We start from the raw sequence: 20,035 nt of genomic DNA on the forward strand, positions 1-20,035 counted from the left end.
ACTAAATTTAATATTGAGATTGAATGTGTTAACCTAAGCAAACTGTTCACAGGGGCGCCTGAAACCTAGTGAGTGCTCAGTAATTGCTGGTTATTAGTATTCTGTATCATCTGGTTTAGAGATTTGCCAGACTGTGAAGAACCACGGCAGAATATATTTGAGCTCCCATAAATTTTAAGGCAATAATCTGCATGGTGAGTGATACTGTAAATACTCTTGTAACCTACAATTTATTTCAACTCTATTTTCCACACACAACAAAAAAAAACCTATAGTCACAAGATCGAAGCAACATTCTTCATTTAGATTTATCTGTTGATTTTATTTAATAATTATGTAATATGAAAAACAATATGATATTCTTAAACAAACTTAAATTTCCAGAATAACTTTAGTTGTAATTCGGGGAGGGGGCGGTCATCAAAATCTCTGGATAGTCCTAAGCTGCTCCCTACATATCTCCGAATACAAGCTGTTCTTTGGATTTTAAAGTATTTCTTGATGGGGCTAATGTTTGAGTTGTTTTCCTATGTCTTTGAAAGACTGTCTTTAGAGTTAGGAATTATGCAGGTATTCTAATGACTGTTGTTTTAAGCAGTATCATTCCCATTATATATGTGTCAATTCAAAGACACAGGTGCAAACATTGCTCATCAATTTTTAGCAATCTGAGAGTTTTCTTCAAGCCCTATTTTTTAAAAAGAATTTTAAAAATAAAAAGGAAGAAAGAACTAAAGAGAAATATTTTTTGTTGTTGTTACTCAAATAATTCCAAGATCATAAAATACACGACAAAGTACAATGGTTACTAATACAAAGCAAGGAAAGGTTAGGCCATTTTGCAACGGAGAAACCACGCTGATTTGATGTGGTTCAAAGCCCTTCGGACTTAAATGCGACGTATTGCTTCTCCCAACAGGGTTCATTGAAACCCATGGCTCTCTTGTCTAGTTTACTGGATTTCTTGTGATAGCCTCAAACTCAAAAGCTTACAGCTTCCACTCAACTAAGCAGAATCTCTAAGTTGATGCTTTCTTGTGTTTACCTCTAAATTTGGGGGGGTGGGAGCTATATGTTATTTGAAGGTACTTAACAACACTTTGTGTTCTGAATTATCAGGTGCTGTTTGTTTTATCAATTCAAAAGGAAAGGAAATACGTTTTGGGGACGCTGTGAGGCCAGCACTGCAAGAAACCCCATCCTGTTGATGCTTAATTCTTGCAACAATCTTGCAAGGTGAGAATTTTAACCCATTTAACAAGTGGGTAAACTGAGTCTGAGAGTCAGCAGGTTTCCCAAGGTCATTTCTCCATGGTCTTGTTGATTCCAGAGTTCTGATGCTTCTAATAATACTACATGGCTTCATGAGCAGAAGAGGTTATTAATTAGCAGAATTTTTCATTTGGAAATTCAGGTTTCTTAGTCTTTGATATGCTGCAATTAACTAATGAGCCTTTTTATCTTGGCCTTATCACCATAAATTATATTCTCTCTGTTTAAAATTGGGGATTTTTTGGTAGTGTCTATAATTTATTTTGAAATACATGACTTACTACCTTCTGAAATGTTACAGGTGTGTAATTTAGGTTAAGAGATAATCCAGGTGAGCCAACATGCTATAAAAAAGCACAAACCACAGGCAGTATTGCCCATTTCTCAATTAAAATCCAGTGTTTTGCTATTCAGGATAATGTATGTTCAAAATGGGTTTTTATTAATAAAGCTAGTGTTCTGTTGTATGGGTATGATAAATGCTAGAGGTGGAATGTTTCTGGTAAAATTAAAGGCATTCAAGTTGTTTTGGATTGCCTGAAAATATGTTGGAAATATCCCCATTTTGTACAAACATAGTCTTAGAAAGTAGTGAAGCTCCTAGGCTTCAGTCTCAGATGTGAATCGGAAGGTTTGATCCCGAAACAGTCCTCTTGTCCAGTGGAAGAGTCCTTGATTCTAGATATCAACTCTAAGACACAGAACCTTGCCTATGGAAATTTGTTGTATGTGCCACAAGTAAACGTAAGGTAGGATTGGAGTTCCTGAGATGGCAAAGTGAGGAGACTTTACCCTACAGTTTGCAAATAAATTTTTATTTCATAAGCATTTGTTTGAGGGAGAAATTTTGTTCTTAAGGCTTGGATTTTAACCAGGAGTAGGGTTGTGGGGGCACAGCTAAACCTCATTCATCTCAAAAATTTGGGGAGGCTACTATTTATCTCTAAAAAAAAAAAAAAAAAGACCCACATCAAAATAAACTTCAGAGAAGTACAGGGTCAAATTGCTTTAGGGCAGTTAACAACATTTTGTGCAATGACCCATAGGTTCTTTGAATATATACTGAAGCAGGAATCCACACTAAAAAGTCTTTTGAACTTGGAACTAAATTCAAGTGCAGTTTTGTTTTTAGGGTATAGAGTACCACAAAGTTTACTATTTAACTATGAACTTTGTGTTTTCTTTTTGTTTTTTTTTTAAACCCTTTGTTCTTAATAGCATTTTTGGGGCATAATTCCCTATTATATAGAAATACTTATCCTCATAAAGCAATTTACTGACTAAAGGATTCCTTATCATTTCTACTTCCTTATAGCAGAGCTGGTGGTTTCTAATTATGACAACACAGAGGGGCAAAAAGCCCGGGGCCCTCAATGCTGAACACCAGCGGCTCTAGCCAGTGAAGAAAAGAGCTTTCAGATCCTTTAAATATTTGAAACATTGGGGGAAAGTTGGCTGCTGATGTTTTCTTAAATCCTTTGGGAGATGTGAAGGAGAGTCTGGGGTGTGCAACAAAATAAATGGAATTTACAAAAAATATAAATAAGAAGAAAAAAAGAGGCATCTATTGTACAATGAATTTCAATAGCAGTTTACAACCACCAAATTAGCTTTAATAAATGGTATTAGAAGTACCAATACATCTTTTGATTATATCCGATAGGCTCAGCTTTTGATTCATAAGGACATTACAAAATGCATTAGCGTTGCCCTAGCCGGTGTGGCGTGGTTGGTCGGGCATCATCCCATTCACCAAAAGGTCGCTGGTTCGATTTCTGATCAGGGCACATGCCGCGTTGAAGGCTGGATCCCTGGTAGGGAGTATGCAGGAGGTAGCCAATCTATTTTAAAAAGAAAAAAACAAACAAAATACATTAGCATTTACTCAGACTAGTGGACCACCTATATCGCTTTAGAACAATTCTAAATTTTTTAGCATGATCATCATAATCTTTAATGATTAGACTAGTTTCACACTCAGTTGACTCACCACCACCTCCAGGTCAGTAAACTTTCTTCTGTTTTGAACTGGAACCCTAGCTTCCTAACAATTGCCTGTACTAATTTCTCAGTCCCCAAGTCAGGCTGCGTGCAACCCTGGGTGTGGTGACAGCTGGCAAAGAGAGACTAGCTGACCAACTGGCCAGATTAGATTCCTACATCCTGAGCCACTATACTTTACTATGTCACTGAGTAAGTTTGTCTTGAGCTCTTACGCATAAGCAAATGAGCAGGTGAGTAGTAATACCATCAAAGTTCTTTTAAAGCTTAGCATTCATAATAGTAAAAAACATCCCAGGTCTCATACATTCTTGCATCCTAAAAATAAACATAACATTTTTACACTAATTCATTTCTACAACATTTAACAGTGACGCCAATCGCTGAATTGATTAGTTTTTGAAGTACTGTGTCAGTCCTATTTGCAATTACTTCTAGACTTTGCCTTGACCTGTCAATGAGAGACAAGTTTATTATTCTGATAAAGTTAGACCCATCTTCTACTGAATATTGTACTTATCCCTACATACCCATTCCTACATACCAAATTCGCAAAATCCCAAAATACAGCTCTATGGTTTATTCTTAGTTACTTGACACTTCCCCACATCAAAAAACATTGTGCTGCAAGTCTAGAAATTTCTCAGTAAAATTGTTTTTCCCAAATTATATATGAGAAAATGTTAAATGAGACTGTTCATATTGCTTAATCTAAAACCTACACATTTTGCATTTGAAAATATTTTCTGAGCATAATATAAAGTCATGTTACAAATGAAAAAATACAATAATGCATATAAAATGGCCATTAAAAAATTAAAGCATTATTCTAATGCAAAATATGGTTATTGTAATTAGAATTATATTTAACCTCTACATATTCCTTAATCGAGGTCTATGCATAGAGTCAAATTGCCCCAGTTCTTCAAATCTCCATATTTTCAAGACATGGTGAAAATAAGTACATTACATTCTTTGGACTTTGCTTGTATGCATTCATATGGACTCTTGATTTATCAAGCATGGGTTTCCTCCTAACTCCCAGGCTGCGCACACTCCGCCTTTTTATCAGTACGTATGTGATTTGTGCAGATCTTTCCTGAGCTCTTACACATAAGAATCATGATGACTAAATTAAGTGAGATCATAGCAGGAAGAATCCTGAGCCAAGGGTCAGAAGACCTACCTTTGGCTTCTGAACCTTGACCTTTGTTTTTGTGCGCAGTCACTTTACTTCACAGAGCCTTAATTCCTTCCTCTGTATGTTGAGAGTAATGATGCTAAACTCCTTTATATGCAAAATACAAGAAAAATATGTGTCAAAATGTTTTGGACATTGCGATACATAAATATTAGCTATTTTTCTTTACTAACCTTGGTAAAGCTTTGAAAATTTGAGCCTCTACCACAGGGCATCTGAGTCATATACTGTATCAGGTTCATTTCATACACACAGAAGCATCTCTGAGTGCTTAATGTGTACCAGACTCCATGCTAAGCCTTTACTTGTCCAATCTTATTTAAAACTCTTAAAAACCTATAAGAACAGTATTGATTCCCATTTACATCAAGAGAACTGAGTCATAATAAGCTTAAGTAATTTGCCCAAATGTTGAAACTGACATATTAAAATGAGTCAAATCATTTTTATTTTTTTTTTTGGTGGGGGCGATACAGGTGAACACATTCAATTTATTTGACAGGCCAGGGAAATAGAAATGAATCTTTAAGAGCAGCAATAACAACCTTTGGAAATAAAAATCACACTTATTGGCAGTATAGAAAGACATAATAGAAATAAAAATGAATGTTTTGATATAAAAACATACAGGGAAGTAAGAAAATACAAGAAAACTAAAAGAGGATTCCAGTGTTTAGGATCTGATTTGCAAATCTAGGTATCATAGAATCACAAATCTCAGGATCTGCAGGTCTTTAGGTTGCTAGTCCAATGCTACCACTTTTTTGTTCACAGTTTCATCTCCTTGGAAACATTCTCTAGAAAAAGTTCTCTAGATTACTCATTTTCAGCTGCTCTCCACAATACATGGTGAATTATATTCACAGTGACAATAAACACACATGGACTTAAGAGCTAAGACATTAAAAAAATCTATGAGTTATGTGCAATTCTTGCCATGATAGTTTTACTAAAATACACTTTTTGTTCCCACTGAAGGGATAGTGATGTCATTATATAAAACCCTATATTCATCTTTATTTTAAGAGGAAATCTTTACAAATTTTAATAATTCAAACTTTAAAAGTAGCAAATTCCTCCAACACAACAGCTTGTCATGATGCTATTATTAAAACCTCTCTTGTGCCCCCTATTTCTGCAAGTCAAGGGACAGCTCATAGGTTTGCTTTTGGTTCAACGTGAGATAAAACTTAACTCAAATTTACATTAAATAAATTAAAAATTTACTCTTTCATATGGTCACTAAGCCTAGAGACATGTCTTAGCTCAGGTATGATTTGATCCAGAGGTTAATCGTTTTATCAGGGCCCCAGGTTCTTTTCTTTTCTATTCTTTCCTGTGTTTCCTCTTCCTTGTGCCCACTCAGATTGCCCCTTCTATGTAACAAAAATACTTGCACACACCAGTTTCTTGGTCATACACTCTACGTTAATACAGCATTCATGATTATACACATTGGTCACAAAACTCTCAGAAAATATCCTCAGACACAAATCACTACGGCCTAGAATGGAATACATGGAGTTACTTAACTTTGGACACGTGTTTGGCACCTGGAGCATAGAATCAAGCAAGCAGGCCGCCTTGAAGCCATATAGAGCCTCCCTCCTCCCTCACCAAAAAAATCAAAAACTTTTAGAAAAGGGAAAAGAAGGTAATGTGGAAAATATAATCTGAAAATTCCACTCTTGAGAATTCTCTCTGTAAAGAACTCCTTCTCTTATAAACAGCAAAGTAGTAAATTCTTTCTTTTCTTAAGCCTAGTATTTTGCTCATAGATTCTACGCAATAATTCACTTTCCCTTCAGATCTATAGAACAGATTATATCCTTGCCATATGCTTTCTATGGCTGGCATTTATCAATAGGCTATTTTACTCTCATAGTTTACTCCCTTGAATGGTAAAAGTATAGCTTCTAGTATTTCTGATGTACTTGAAGAAGGATTTCTCAAGAAAATAAACAAAACTATCTATATTAATATTCAAGTTATCTGCTGATTTCCAAGAAACTTAGTGATTTTTGAGGGCATCTCTTGACATTTCATAGAGAAAGATATTTCTCTCACAAGTATGAATCAAAACATACTTAGTATTCTGTAGCTTACAGGGCACATTATAATGTGAGTAGTCTCTATATTTCAGGTTGGGGAACAGTAGACTGTTTAACTTCTTTAATGCCAGGTTAATAGAGGCACATGGGAGCTGCTGAAGTCCTAGACCCCTAAGTGGAATCATTTTAGGCCCTTAGTCTTCACCACAGGAAATCAGAGAAAGTGCTGTCACTTCTCTTTTCAGGTCATTGAAAGGTTTTCCCACTCTGCAGGAGCTGAGAGATATAATAACTACATGCTTCTCTCTCCCCAGGACCACGGAGTCACACATCCCTTGGATAAATCTTTCAGGATTCTTTTATCATAGGTCAATCTTTCTTGAAAAGGGTTGTGCGTCTCCCATACCAGCTCTTGTCTCATTTTTCATGGAAAGGAACCATCTATTTTATTTTTTCCTATAGTAGGAGAGGAATTTGACCTTAAAGGAAGTAAGAAATAGGCCTAAAACCTAGGAGGCTTCTATGTGGCTATGGATTACACCAGTGGCTTTTCCTCATTCCATGTGACACAAGGCGCTTTATTTCTAGTTAACAGATGGCGTGTTCCAATTAGATGGTAGTAAATTTTGAGTTGTCACAGGTCTACTGGAAAGGGGATTGGTGGTGCTCTGCCCATGAAAATAAAATTACTCTAAATTTACTTTTGAATAAAATCTTCTTTTTCATTAGTACTATGGGTAGAATCAGTGAATGAAAGTGGCTTTTTTACACACATGCAACACATTTTCAATTAAATTGCCAAATCGCTCTAGGAAAGATTTATATATTTCATTAGATAAGCCTTGGCATTTACGAGGACCATGTAGGAAAATTAAACCACTTAACTTAGGGAAGAAAGTAACATTACAAATATGAGATCTAGGTGTTTAGATTGTTATAACTGGAAATATAAGTGAACACCAGCTGGGCAACTTACCTTTGAAAATGGTTGGTTCAAGCAAAGGAATATTGATAACCAAAGCAAGTTGGCAGCTTATTGTTACTAAGTTAGAATATGATTATTTAAAAAAAATTGTATAGCTGTCATATGTTTTTGAATTATCTATTTTAAAATTTTAATACTTAGCCCGGCAGAGCGTGACTCAGCGGTTGAGCGTAGACCTAGAATACAGGCGATCGGGGTTCAATTCCCTGTCAAGGCACATGCCCAGGTCGTGGGCTCGATCAATGACTCTCTCATCATTGATGTTCCTGTCTCTCTCTCTCCCTCTCCTTTCCTCTCTCTGAAATCAATAAAGATATATTTTTTAAAAAATTAATGCTTAAAATAATAGACAAGAAAATATGACTAGTTTTCATTAATAATAATTAACTCAAATATTAAAATTTCAGTGTCCTAGAAACAGTCTTTATTAATTTTTGTCAGGACAGTGAAACATGCAATACAATAAAATTGAGGTGACATTATCTCTGGGGAAATAATATTTTCTAGATTTATGAGTGTTTAAGACTCAAAATACATGATGTAGATACTTTGTAACCAGAAATTAACATTTTGTCTAACAACATGGAATGAAAGGTATGTACAAGAAACCATGTTTTCAATATTATGGAAACTAAAAATATGCTTCTGAGATTTTTAGCTAATCAATATAGAAAATAACAATTTTCACAGACTTACTAAATGTTATGGGTTGTATTGTGTCCTGCAAAAAGATATATTAAAGTTCCAGCCCCTGTACCTCAGAAAATTATCTTACTTGGAAGTAGGGTGGTTGTGCATGACTATGTACATTAGTTAAGATGAGGTCATACTAGAATAGTCTGAGCCCTTAATCAAATATGATTGGTGTCCCTTTAGAAGATATCAAGACACAGGGGGAAGGAGGAATGTGATGATGGAGGCAGAGATTGGAGTTAGGGGGTTACAAACTAAGGAGAGCCATCAGATTACTGGAGACACCAAAGCTAAGAGAAAGGCTCTGAATAGACTCTCTAGAGCCATTGAGCAGTCACAGTCTTTCCAACACATTGATTTCAGACTTCTAGCCTTCAAAACTGAGAAGATAAAGTTCTGTTGTTTTAAGCCATCAATTTGTAATATTTTTTAAAGGCAACTCGAGGACACTAATACATATTTTAAAACAATAGAATCATAGTTTCATAGTTCTTGAGGGTAGAAGTCCAAAATAAAAGTTTTGGCAGGGCCGTGCTTCCTCCGAAGCTTCGAGGGGAGGATCCTTCCTGTGTCTTCTAGCTTCTGGTGGCTCCAGGTGGCTCCTGGCTTTTGCATCATAACTCTAATCTCAGCCTCCAACTTTACCTGGACCACTTCCCTCTGTATCTCTGTGTCTTCACATGGTGTCCTCTTGCCTGTAGCTCTCTTTTTTCTTCTTATGAGGCCACCAGTCACATTGTATTAGGACACACTATATATAGTTCAGTATAACATTGTCTTAACTTGATTATATCTGCAAATACTCCACTTCCATATAAGGTTATATTAACAGGTACAGGGGGTGGGACTTAAACAGTTTTTGGTAGGTCACAGTTTAACTCAAAACACTAAGCAAATGAAATTTAACATGAAAATACAATTAAATATGTTAGGTTTCAATTATTCTTATAATTCCAGTGTATACTCTTCAACACCCTCTTTAAAAGTTAGCATAATCTAGATTCTAAATTATACTTTACAGAATATAAGATAAAATTGATTGCTAGATATATGTTAGTTTATATACCATTCAAAAGGGAAAAAAACCCTGCCGATTAATCTACAACACAGTGATTTCTCAGCATTTAAGTTGTACACTTATTAAAGCCTTCCTTTAGACTTAATTGGGCATGCATTTTTTTCATACATTACTTTTGTGCATACATCAAAAGAAAAATAATAGCTAAATAATTTGGTTAATAAATTCTAAAATTTCTACACTCCCCAAATCTTATTATTTTGAGTTGACCAACTCAAGAGTCAAAAATACTTTTTTTCTTCTGCACCTGATCATCCTTAGTGTTATCAACAACATTGGCAAGGTAACATTATTTAGCCTATTTCGGGAATGTTACTAAACATCTAATCAACTTCAACACTCCTCTTCCCATAGCCTTTTGATTCCTGGATGGTAACACTCAGGGTTATCTTTCAGTCAAATGACAACTTTCTTCAACTTTAATGCTGACAATTTCTGATGATCAGGAGTGCATGGAAAATTACAAATAATAGTAATTTTAAGAAAATATTACATCAAAGAGACTTTCTGATTTCAGAGATGTTATCATTTGAAAAGAAAGTGTTCCTAAGAAATAAAAATTTTAAAAAGTTTTCTGAACATTTTAGGTGACAAACAATTCACTATTTCAAAAAAGTAGTCTGTTCTTTAGATAATTATTTGTCTTAGAAAGCTTTGTCAATTGTTGAGCTAAACTCTAACCCAGTAGCTTTAAACTGCCTTCAGTTCTGCCACTTGCTATCTCAAACAACTTAATACATCCTCTAGAAAAAGCCCTTCCAAATACTTTAGACAATTATTTATTTCCTATGTTCCTCCCCCAATAGTCTTCTTTCTGTCAGGTTAAAACATTCCTCCTTAAAATATGTGTATATTCCTCAAATCAGTTCTTCAAGAAGCACTTCCTGGATGGCCGATATGGGACAGGTTCCATGTTAGATGTCAAGAAGCAAGTCTTAACACAAGAGTGTGTGTGTGTGTGTGTGTGTGTCTTCTTGCATGCATGCACGGATGTGCTTACATGTACCTTTGCACCTCCTCAGGAGCACTGAGGCGACTGGCTGGACTGATGTCAGAGGTAGGAGAAGTAGAATGTTCAGGGGGAGAGAAAAGAGGAAGTTTAACGTCCAGGAGGCAGGAAGGTGTTTGAAAAGCAGATAGATGGTCTTGTGACACATGCTCACAAGAGTATGATTTAATTCTAAGACCAATGAGATGCCAACTTTTATTGACTGTCTTTAAGTATGTGACATAGCTTTACGTCATCTGCCTGTTCTGTTTTTTGTCCCCCAAGTGTCAATAATCTTTTTAAATGAAGCATCTAAGTCTGAATGTAGTGGCGCCAGCACTTTTTCTGGACACAACAAAAACAGAATGATTCCCAGCATCTTGCACTTACAATGTTGGAACTGAAACATAAATCTTTTTTCTATTTAAATTCTACTGGTTTGCCATACCAGGCACTTGAGATCATTTGAGATTCTGATTCTTTTATCTCTTACAAGCAAAACATTTGTTACCCCATCAGCTTCCCACCACCTGCTGATGTCTTTTCATATGTCCAAGTCATTGATTAAAAAAATAAAAGTTGAGTGGGATACAGTTAAAGATGAGGCCTTCATTGTCATTTAAAGTTTTCTGTGTGCTAACATCGATCAATAATTCAATATTTTGGGGTCAAAACTATTCAAAAAGTTGTAAATTAATCAATTTACACTACAACAGTCATTTATCTTCATCTCTTTTTTTCAAAGACATCATAATGAAACTTCGTAGAGCTTATCACATTGCATAACTATATTACTTGCTTTTGAATACTTCTTTCCTGCCCTTTCTACTAAAATGGAAGTCTAATAGACACTTTTAAAAGTTTATGATATGATTTATTCTAGGAAGAAAAATGTACTATCTCAGGGAACATTTCCAATAGAAGCTTCCCTGAAACTATTCAGTCCGAGGGCACTGAACTGAATATTTAGATGTGACAGTCATGGAGGTACTAAGGTCTCTTCAAGCCAGGCTCCTGCAAGGACTTTAGCTGGAGGCTGACACTCCTTGGCTTTCCATGCACTGAGACGATATTTTCAGCCATTAACCAAGAATGACAGTGTCTAGTATGCACTATTTCTGCTTAAGACAGGACTCCTCTAATGTGCAAGCTTTACTTCTGGTCTCCCTGTTGTTATGTCCAACATTTTCTCGGCTGTGCTACTGTCTGAGGCTCTTTCAACAAGAACGTCCCTCTTTCTCTCACCTATTTCACAGGCTGGGCCCGCACGGAGGTCTGAAGATTCTCCCCTGCCTATTAATTGCCTTCTCTCCTCTCACCCTTCACAGGCATTCCCTCAGAAAATTCTCTCTCTCTTGCCAGTCTGTTCTCTGTATCTATGAGCCTGTTTCTATTTTGTTTGTTAGTTTTTGTTCAAGAGATTACCCATTTACCTCTTGACAAGCTGCAGGGTAGTTTCTGTTCCCTCCAATAAAACAAAATGGCTCTTCATTTTACCCATAACCTCTAGGCTTTCAAGGTCAGGTGTGAAGGTGGGAATATTGCATATACAGGCATGTGTGGCGGCAGGTACATCTGCTGCTTCTGGGTGAGTGTAGTGGAGCTTTTGGTTCCCTCACCCTAGTGCCATAGATGCCTTATTTAGTGCAATGACCATAGTTGAGTCTGGGCATTTTTCTCCGGTTAATCTTGTTAGGGATGCTATACATCTAAGCTCGATTCTGTTATCATCCCAAAGATACTATAAACCACATGATATTTGTAATAAACTCCCTTTGGCTTAGACAATCCAGAGGAAATTTATTTATCTTCAACTGAGAACCCTAGTCATTACAGTCCCCATGATGCCACACCCACCTGAATGTTTTCTTGTAACTACAGTCACGATTGGTTTCCTTTCAAATCTCCTATCCTTCCCCACTAGAAATACGCATGCTGGTACTTCCCAGTACGTGCTCATAGGCCTTTCTTTCTTCTGTTCTCTGTACATTACTTTTCTAGGTGATTTTGGCCTTTACGATGGTTCTAAATCCCATCTTGATATAGTCTGAATATTTAAACCAAATTGCTTTGAGGTCCAGGCTGATATAACAGGATCTTACTGAAGTTCCAAAGTAAGAAAAGTAGACAGTATAGACACATCTCTATATTATAAAGATATGTTAGATAATATCTTGCAATCCAAAGTTTCATTACCCACTGCCAGACTCTATTTAAAAGAGGGATTAATTGGAGAAGGAAAAGCTGAGTTATGATGTCAGGCACACGTGTGTCAAAACACTTCCCTCTTTCCACGTTGAAGAGAAAGCAAGAGGGTTTCTCCCATTTCATGACAAGTACTCATCAAAAAGGGAGACTGGCATTGCCCTCTGGGCTGGATACGTGGGCAGCCCTGGAATCACGGGGAATCAATGCCATCCTAGTAAGGAACTTTGGAGAGAGGGTTCCGTATCTGATGGACTTTGGCAGTTGACTGAGAATAGAATTGCAGACTGCTTCTCTTCTGGGCAATTATGTAGAAAGGAAAAAATGACATAAAAGCAAGGGGGGAGGGCAGAGAGAAAGAGTTCAGCCACTGGCAAACTGTCTATAATATATACCCTGGAGGAAAGAGGAGGACTGCATTTTTCGAGACACTTATGTTGAGAATATTCATAATTTTGTCTTTGTCAAAGCTGACAGCCCTGGAAGCTTTTGGTGCGGTCCTTTTTCCAAGGTGACGATTGTAAGAAAAGGTTTCCAACAGTAAGTACAATTCATCAGGTCTCATTTAGAATCATTCTTCAGGACAATAAAGACTAATGTGAGACATCCGTTGCTATGGGAGACACAACAACCACAGCACCTGGCCTTTGTCCCATGAGAGGTGGGCCTGATTTTCTACCCTGTGACCTCTGTGAGGGCTTTCCGTCTGTTCAAACAGAGGAAGTTGGAAGTGATACTCTGCAAATTTTCAGGACTGAGCTTTGACAGCTCCTACTTTCTGTTTTTAGCAACACTTGCTCTTGGAAACTAGATACCAAGTACGAAGCCTGTTTTGAGGGCTCCTCACTATGAGAAGAGACATACACACCATGAAGAGACACCTGGGGGATGCAATGCCTCCTGGGGGGAAGGAGAGGCCAAAGAGGCTAAAGAGGCACCACGCGGCGGGGAAGCCACCCTCGAAGTGGCACCTCCACTCCTAACCAGAGAATCCTTCTGAAGTTCCCTACCCTAAAAATGATGAAGGAAATAGAGTGATTCTTTTGCGCCACTAAGAATCAGGTTGGTTGGTTTGTTTTTCTTACATAACAGTAGGCAGCAGAGTAAATCGAAAAATAAAACTAGGGATGATTTCCCAGAGTGAAAACTTTGATCTCTCATAGGTTTTAGCTGTTTTCATAAATACTTCAGTTGTGAATAGTTGGCCTGCAGATATTTTCATTGTAAATGCTTCTATTTCTACAATATGGTGATCGTTTCGCTTGCTAATGCAAACATAAGTAGTTGATTGTAAAATGAAGATAAAGAGAATGACTGCTTTAGAGTTGTTTTATGATTTTTTAGATGTGGAAAAAGGAGATAACATGATAAGTAGACTCACATGGTATTTGGATGTGAATTTTAAACAAAGCTAATTTCACACATCACAGTTGTTCCAGAAAAGATTCTATTTACAGAGTTTCTGTGGTTAACAAGAAACTCTCTCACCTCTACTAGCTCACCCAGTAAAAATCTGCAGTGAGAGTCATGCCAAAACAGTCATACCTACTAATATTATCGGTAATATGAAATGTGTTATAATTGTCATAAACGTAAAGTCCTTCCTTGGAATTTTAATGTTGAGAGAGGCTTAAGTGGGCAGTCGGTATAAGTGAGGACTGCTGAAAATCAATAATTTGAATTTCTAAATGTGTGTGTCAATTAAAACCTTCGTGAGAACAGAGAAAGCCTTTGAAGGGATGTAGGATTTTTAGGAAAATTGCTTTGCACAGTGTTCTGCGGTGTCCTATTTTCTTGAGATAAGCCTTCCGGGAGGCAAGTTAAGAATAGAGATGGGTTGCCTGGATGCAAAGAAGAATTAGAACAACAGCAACAATAACTGAAATGTAAGACTGCTGATAGCACAGTCAGGTGGTGTACGCAGTGGCTCGAGGGGAGGGGGAGGATCTGAACGAGGGCTTGCTCTGAGTGTTGAGTGTGTTCAGAACACCCTTCAAACTGAATCTCATCTTCTGGATGAACAGTGCATAGCTTAAGTGGTAACTGTATTATCCAAATCCATACCTTTGGGGGGTGGGCAGTGAGGGGGGAGTTTTGCCATCATCACAGATGTATGAATATAAGGAGAAAAATCTTTAATGGGTGAAAGCAGATTATTTTTTAGATTTTTGATTTGTCCATGAAGAACTCTAATAAGGACACTGGTGCTGCAAAATTGAGACCATCCCACAAGCAACTTCAATACCATCCTCGCTTAAATTAGGAATGGCTGTAACATCATTGAATAAATCGTTTCCCGCTAAGAAGCAAAACATTTCAAGCTTTATTACAGGAGGTTCAAGTACCGAATGGCAAGGAAAAGCTCAGCAAGACTATGTAGACTGTACTTATAAAACGTGATTCATACACCAAGCCCAGAAATAATTCTCAACTTCACACTTGGAAAATACAGTTGGATTGTTTTTTTTTTTTACTACAGATAGGGGCATAGCTTCGCTAGGAGATGCCGGGTCTGCAGTTTTGAAAACTCACCAACGGTAGGACACAGCATTTTTAATGTCAGAGGGGATTTAGTGGGAGGTTTTTGATGAAAGAGGAGTCACCCTCCTCAAGGTCTCTTTGCAGGAGGTCACCTTGGTAAATAGCAACCAGAAATACAACCTCTAAACAGACATTAGGTCACTGATGTGGCCTGAATCATTCATGCAAGGTCTCCTGGCTACTCTAGGGTTGCAGGACCTCACAGTGAGTAGGAAATGAAATAAGGCTCACGTCTGATTCTTCCTTTAATGCCCAATCAAGCTTTCCTTAAGGAGGTTTAAGCAATCTTGGCTGAGTGCTGTGGAAGCAAAACAGAAACTTTTACTGCTCATACAATGGTTTTCTCCATGAATAAAGGAAGCATTTTTTTCTCCGTCAATTTTATCTCTTTCAAAAACATAATCATGATGTATATAAAAATATTTTTCCTTGTACAATAAGGGAAAAGATAATAAAATACAAGTAATAAAAGGGGAAACAGATTTTGAATACAATTTTTTATTCCTTTTTAAAACACATGGCATCACTTCATTCAAATAAATGACTTGGAAAAACTGAGTTCAAACTCTGCAATGGCTTGTAGGTTACAGATTGGTGGGAGGTGAGGTAAAGGTAATAAATCTCTTCTTCAAGTGTTGAGCACAGCTCTGAAGGCTGTTCCGGTGTGTCTCTGTCTGGTTTCATGGAAAAGTAGACAGGTCATTCTACCTTAGGGTTTAGGAGATGAAACTGAACTTGCGTCAAGATGTTATCTATCCTTAGCTTTACAGCTATTGTTTCTGGCTGCATCTGGGGGTAATGACTAAGGGAAAGGGCTAAGGCCTACTGGGCATGCTGTGAGGAAACTGAATGGCATACTGGGGCTACATATGAAATAAAAATCCTATATTAAATCAGGGCCCTAAGTTTCATTGTCAGTGTTGGGCACCTGGCGAAATCCACATCTTAGATAAACACCAATTTGCATGGAATCATCAGTGGAGTTAAACGTGTATCATCAGGTCAAGTTTAGCAGAGCCTAAGGATCAGATAGTCTTTTGGGTTCCTGGACCCAATTTCAATACCTGTGTGTTTGGGGGAAGGGGCAGAATCCTATAGCATTAACAATTCTCCAGACACCAGCTGGGTGTCCTACAATATAACTCAATTCTGACACTATCTTTCAGGAGCTAGCATCAGACTCCATAGGCTATGAACTCAGTCCTGCAAGATTGCCCTTTACACCCTCTCAGATGGTAGTGAAAGCCTAGATTGTTACTTGTTCTTCTGACCAACCAGCTACAAATCAGAAACTCTGGGATTGGATAAAAAGTAAAATGAAGAGACACATACTTCTTTTACATGGGCAGGTACAGGGTAGTTAACAATTAGCATTTGTAGCACATAGAGATGGTATGTGGGAAACAAAAAAAAACAATGAGGAGCTCTGTGGCCTGGTGCTCTAATGGGAGATTGTGCCCTGAGGGGTCTGGAAAAAAGGAAATTTCCCTAACACTCCAAAGGTACATTATCCTAGATGCCAAAAAGACAATAAACAGGCTCATTTATGGTAAAGATTGACCTTAGGGAAAATACTTGCCTAGGACGTGACTATTGCTGTGACTCACTTTTAGTTAGGAGTTTTTGTTTCAGACCATGCTATGTGGTTACTTCAGATCTCTGAGTTTGTATGGCTGCCATGAAGCTCTCTCTTGCTCTTTCATTAGCTCTCTCTCCCTACCTCTCAGAGACCCAGCCTTTACCCTGAGTAATCAGCAGAAGACAATAGGTCACGTGATCTGGACTTCTGGCAGGCTAAAGATCACATCTTGACCTAAGTTATGTTTCAGCTCCTGAGCCCTAAAATGCAATGACCCCTTGGCTAGTTTTGCATGAGACTGGACAGAAGGACCAGAAAAGGCCTCAGAGCTGTCCTCAAGACCTGAGGAAATGATTCATCACCATTACCTCACCTCTAACCAATCGGCCTCCAGCACCATGACCCAAACCCTTAGCCCAGGATGTCTTGAGATTTTGCCCTATATAATCTGCAACCAACAAGCCATCAGAGAGCCAGGTCTTTAGCATTAGCACCCTATCGCTGGATGGGCTAGTTCAATATTAGACTATGTTCTCTTTCCGCACTGCTAACTGCTGCTCTTGCATTTCTTTGCGCCAGTGCTCGCAGGAGTGGGGACCCAAGGAATGCTGGGGTTCCGGTAACAGGTTTTTAGAAGACTTGCCCTCCTTTCAACTTATCCATGACCTTGGAAGTGTGAGTCATGCAACATGAGCAGTATTCCTGAAAACTTAGCACCGGTTATATCTTATAACTACTAACGTAGTACATTGGAGCAATGCAAGCTTAACAACTGGGAAAGCAAAAGTTTGCCAAGAAAAACAGATGTTAGGTTGCAATGTTTATAACAACGTATGTATTGATTATTCCTAATATGGTAATTTCCAAGTGAGCGTCTCTTTCATGAACATCACCCCTCATATTTCTTTTATTCATGTTTTACCAGTCTAGCCTCTGCTCTGTATTTCAAACTTTTACATGAGATACAATAACCTTCAGAAAGCAACAACATTTCCATGTTAAAAGAGGAGGCATGCCCTCTGCGTGGCCAAACTTCAAATTAAGACCAAGGTCCTTAATTCAGAATGTAACACCTGCTTCTTAGTCCTTCCTAAAAATTGCTTTTATAAACTATGTTGTCTTTATATTGTGAAAGTTTAAAATGACAAAGGGCCCTTCAAAGTATTTCAAATGTGTGCTTTCATGACAATGTGATGGGGCATTTATCAGAATATTAATGCTGGAAATGTCTCTTTCCCAAAAATAATCTTTTTTAAAAAGTTAAGAAAATGGCTTCAGCATTCTTTGACTCTCTTCATTCAAAGCTTCTACTTCAATCACCTGATTTTTTTCCCCTTCCTTTTCATCTGCTCCCCTCTCTTCACATTCCCACCTCACTTCTTTATGTAGCATGAATATATTCTCTTTTTTTTACTCTTAACTGTCTTTGCTCTTTCTCTCCTCTGTGATCACCAGTTTACAAGCAGGACTAAAACATGAGTGGAAATGACTTAATAAGTATTTACCTATTCAGAAAAATTTGTCTTCAGCGATGTTTGATGACTTCTCTTGAGAAAAGGCATTCAAAATCTCACGCTAGTCAGTGCTGAGCAAAACATTTCAAATTATCCAAAAAGCTGCTTAAAGGAGAGTGAGAAACTCACATGAAAAATAAGATTTCCTACAGCGGTAAACACAGTGATGCTTTTATATGGATAACAATCTGAGGGAAGTCCCTGCATTTCCAGCAAAGGCCGTTTAGAGTGCAGGGTAGCGAGGAGACACCAGCCCCTTAAGACAGCATGCATGAATAACAGGTCGGTGTGCATTCAGTGGTTGGCTTTTAGATGTTTTAAAAACAGAATGTCATGTAGTTGGACTTACACTGTGTGTAGCCTTTTTAGTTTGATGTCTTTCACTTTGTAGTATACATTTCAGATTCTTCTATGTCTTTTCAGGGCTTGAGAGCTCATTTCTCTTTAGCACTGAATAATATTCCTTTGTCTGAATGGACCATCATTTTATCTACTGAAGGATATCTTGGTTGCTTCCAAACTTTGCCAGTTATGAATGAAGCTGCTATAAACCATAAACCTCTACGTGCAGGTTTTTGTGTGGACATAGGTTTTTAACTTCTTTGAGTAAATACCAAGAAGCATAATTGATGGATCATATGCTAAGAGCATGCTTATATTTATAAGAAACTGCAAACTCTCTTCTAAAATGGTTGTACTGTTTTGCACTCCCACCAGCAGTATATGAGTTTCTGTTGCTACACGATTGTGACCATTCTAATAAGTGTCTAGTAATATCTCATTTTGAAAAATTTGCATTCCCCTTATCACGTATGATGTGGAGCATCTTTTCATATGCTCACTTGCCATCTGTATATCTTTCTTGCCTACTTTTTGGATTATCATGGTAAATTGGACCAATGTCCCTATGAAAAATCCTACAGTGACTGTTGGGTAAAATTCCTGAATTATAATTGATAAGCTATGAGCATAGCTTATGATTTCAAGGGAAAACAAAATACAAAAGTCCTGTGGCTCAAGTGTATCAGAGAGTGCCTTAAAGATTTATTGATTCTGTAAAAGGTCTTCCCTAATACACCCATAGCATTCATTACACACTGTCTATCATTGTCTTCTAAGAGAAAATTCTGTTTTATGCATTTCCACTTGTTTAATAAAGAAAGGACACATCCTGTAGTTTAGTCTCTATTTCCCTTTCTCCTCTTAACATTACCCCAGTGGTAGGCAGAATAATGGACCCCAGAGATGTCCACAGATTAATGCTCAGAACCAGTGCATATGTTGCCTTCCAAGGCCAAAGAGACTTTGCAGATATAATCAAGGTTGAACACTCAGACCTGAAGAGATTATTCTGTAATATTTAGGGGGGGCCAACTTAAATTACTAAGTCCTTAAAAGCAGAGACCCTTCCTGGCTGCACACAATCAGAGAGATGGCAGAACAAGAAGGATTCAACCTACTCCAGCTGCCTTTGAGGCTAGAGGAAGGCTGCTGTGAGCCCAGGAATGGGGGCGGCCTCTCAGAGCCAGAAAAGTCAGGGAAATACTCTCCACAAAAGCCTCTGGAAAGGAGCACAGCCCTGCTGACAACTTGATTTTAGCCCAGGAAGACCCACGTCAGACTTTTGGCCTATAAAAGTATAAGATAATTAATTTGCATCGTTTAACCTACCACAGTTGCGATAATTTGTTATGACAGCAATAAAAAACAAAAACATACTCTCATAACCTTCACAAATGAAACACAATGCACTTTTTTATTCTCACATACTGTAATCTAATATTATGCCTAGATATAAATGGAACCGAAATATGTAAGGTAGACAACAGAATTGTCTGACAGATAAAAAACCTACTTTAAAAAACAAAAATAAATCAAAAGCAAATTATTAAAGGAACAGAGTTTAATCTGTTTGTATTACTTCTTT

General features: G+C 37.6%; 1 long non-coding RNA gene across 1 annotated transcript in view; it reads right to left on the bottom strand.

Moving 5' to 3' along the window:
* Positions 1-2,918: 2,918 nt before the first annotated feature.
* Positions 2,919-20,035, bottom strand: part of LOC148092045 (uncharacterized) — a 310,662-nt gene continuing 293,545 nt past the window's right edge. The window contains exons 3-4 of the long non-coding RNA XR_015715315.1: positions 4,460-4,561; positions 2,919-3,113 (exon numbers count right to left, since the gene is read on the bottom strand). This is a non-coding gene — a long non-coding RNA (uncharacterized LOC148092045). The remainder of the gene's footprint in view (positions 3,114-4,459; positions 4,562-20,035) is intronic.

Source organism: Miniopterus natalensis, chromosome 11, assembly GCF_054644295.1.
Source record: "Miniopterus natalensis isolate mMinNat1 chromosome 11, mMinNat1.hap1, whole genome shotgun sequence".
NCBI lineage: Eukaryota > Metazoa > Chordata > Mammalia > Chiroptera > Miniopteridae > Miniopterus > Miniopterus natalensis.